The sequence below is a fragment of the Arachis hypogaea genome, chromosome 15 (assembly GCF_003086295.3).
Source record: "Arachis hypogaea cultivar Tifrunner chromosome 15, arahy.Tifrunner.gnm2.J5K5, whole genome shotgun sequence".
NCBI lineage: Eukaryota > Viridiplantae > Streptophyta > Magnoliopsida > Fabales > Fabaceae > Arachis > Arachis hypogaea.
The window spans coordinates 158,197,843-158,200,860 of NC_092050.1; the positions used below are offsets into that span (position 1 = coordinate 158,197,843).

The 3,018-nt window shown below is 24.2% G+C and overlaps 1 non-coding gene across 1 annotated transcript; it reads right to left on the bottom strand.

Annotated features, from left to right (window-relative positions):
* Positions 1 to 2,946: 2,946 nt before the first annotated feature.
* TRNAC-GCA (transfer RNA cysteine (anticodon GCA)) lies at positions 2,947 to 3,018 on the bottom strand. Its single transcript has one exon. It is a non-coding gene; the product is annotated as a tRNA-Cys (tRNA).

Genomic DNA, 3,018 nt, shown 5'->3' on the forward strand with positions numbered 1-3,018 from the left:
TGAAATAAAATATGATCAAATTTCAAATATATAAATAAAAAAATTATGCCATGTTTTTCTTTTAAAAAATTATATAATGTTCTTCTTTTCTCCAAAACAACAAGTAAAAATGATTTCGCACCAATAATAATTACGAGCTTTAATGTAGAATAGTGATCCAATACCAACTGATGATGTTGGACATAATTTTAAATCTTCTTATAAATACAAGAAAAATGTTATACAGACAAATATATATATACCTTAATAAAAAATTATTTAGATGATATGAAATAGTGAGATTCATTGATTCATCTAATAAAAGTTGCTAACGTTATCATATCATTATATCGCTAGTAACAAAAATTATATAGTAACATTTTGTAAAATATATATTCACTTTTAATTTCTATATACATAATAATCTGCTTCTATATATTGTTCAGATTCCCTATGGCTACTGCCTAGTTTTGGAGTTTTCAAAAATCATTGGAAGCTGATTAATTAATTATCACCATACATCACATATATATCACATCACGTTTATATATATATACTTATAGAGGAGTTTATGTTTATGAATTGGGATAAATTTAACCCATTATTTTTAATTTCATTTATAATTAAAAATAAATCAATATTTGTCATTAAAATTAAAATTTTTCATAAGGTGATTAAATGTCTTCATAAGATTTTTTTTCATACTTTTTTTTTTTTATAATGCATGACAATTACGTGTGATTTGTTTATATATACTAAAAATTGTTCTTTAATAATTGTTGCTGAATTGATTCTATTTTTTTTAAAACTTAGGCGTCAGAAGTATATTTGATATAAATCGATAAAATAAAACTTAAAAGCATTATATTACTTTTATCAAATTTTAAAAATAAAAAATATACTTTAAAAAAATTTGTGATTAAAAAATTTCATAAGATGATTAAATGTGTACATAAGATTTTTTTTCATACTTGTTCTATGATAGGGCACTTAATCTGCAGTGAATTTTGTTATTAATTATGGGGACCAAAAAGATAACGGAAGATTACTTGTTTAGAAAAGTGGGAGAAGGTTGCAATCAAATTTGTAATGGTGCTTGGGAGAAGCTAGGCATGTTGTCTATTTTGATTATGACATCTTGCTCTTATTCACATTTCCATGCCACCCCCCTTTAATTAATTTCCCCTTTATTTATTTTAAAAAACAATAATTCATATTTTATAAAGTACCATACACTTGTTGGAACCTAAGTGATATACTGATTTGGTCTCCACTTCTACTTTATTCCATTCATATATTAAATAAGATATTTTTATTAGTGTAATTTGGTACCGTATTACTTAAATGTGAATGAAATTATTTAAGACAAAAAAGTTAATATTCGTATATACACCGAATATTTTAAATATTTATATTAAAATATGATATTTGTAATTATATAGTCTTATTAGAAAATTAATTTTTAGTAGTTTAGCTTTTTTTTATTTTATTTTATATTCTTATATTCAGAATTTTCTATTATCACCTCTTTTTTCTTTCTCCTCTCAACATTATTCTTAATTAATACTCTACTTAGATAGTCAATCGAGCCTAATCTAACCTACATAAATCCGTGAGTTATACGGACTTGTTTAATTTATTTTTTATTTATTTACTGACTCTGGTTTTTAAGTCTATATCATTTATGGCCAAAACGAGAATTATATGGGTTGGCACATTTTTTTTTATTTTTATTTGTGAACAACAATTTGGAAACAAAAAATTGTTTTAGGCTAAAAAAATTTCGACAAAAAAAATATTCTTTTAGGCCAAAACCCTTAATGAAACTGAATTCTTTTAGTGGTTGAAGTCGGATTCTCGAGTAGGATAAAAAAAAAATTGAAAAAAGAGACTGAATTTTTTTTGAATAATGCAAAAAAAAAAAAGGCCTATGTTAAAAGATAAATAAATTAAATTTGTCTCATTTTAACGGTCCTAAATATTACCACAATTTCACTTTGCATCACCATCCTCAACTAACCACCTATCTCTTATATTGTTAGGCTATCATAAATTTTATATTCCAAATTATAAATAATATATTCTAAATTTTAAACCCTATCATAGACTAGAATTAAAAAAAATAATTTTAACAATAAAAAGTTTGTTTATATTAACTAATGTAAATGTTAATGTTCTATATATTTTTTCTTATAATTAATATTTAAAAGAAATATATATATTTTTTTTAAATTAGTCATCATCGAATATTCAATATTGGTTTTGTTCAATGATACACACATAGAAGCCAAAACAAAAACGTTAACGTACACTCAACCTAAAGCCCAATTGGCTTTAAGAAAAACTTCCACACTTTTAAAGCATGTACAATGACATGCACTAATTATGAAGATGATTTTATAACAAGAATGGTTAAGTTTGAAGTTAATCTCAAGTTTGGTTATAAGTTCTAAAGGATTATTATTCCCATATAACAAACTATAGGACCCATCATGTACAACCACACAAGAACCTACAATATAATAACGGAGACATGAATATACACAAATACTCAATTAGTTAGCAATGCAAATACAAAAATGTTGCAGCTATATATCTATGAAAAGTAAAAAAATTTCTAAACTTTGAGATTGACATGCGTAGATGGTAATAGAATAGATGAGAGCTGTTTTTAGTGTTTTTACTACTATCTGATTATTTTTTATCTTTTTTTTTTTAATTTTGTAACTCTCAAATGTATCTTGATTATTATTTTTAGTTTAAATTTATAAAATTTAGTATGCAACATTAAAATAAATATATACAAGTGATTAAAAAGATATGTATATGTTTTACTAAAAGCTTAATATATTTATATTACATATGTATGGTTAAACAATAAATTCAAACCGAACCATTAACTAAATGGTTTAACCAAATTCAAATCAATGACCTCTTGATTTAGTCATTTAAAAATGTTACAATTAAAGGGCCCAACCGGGTTCGAACCGGTGACCTCTTGATCTGCAGTCAAATGCTCTACCACTGAGCTATAGACCC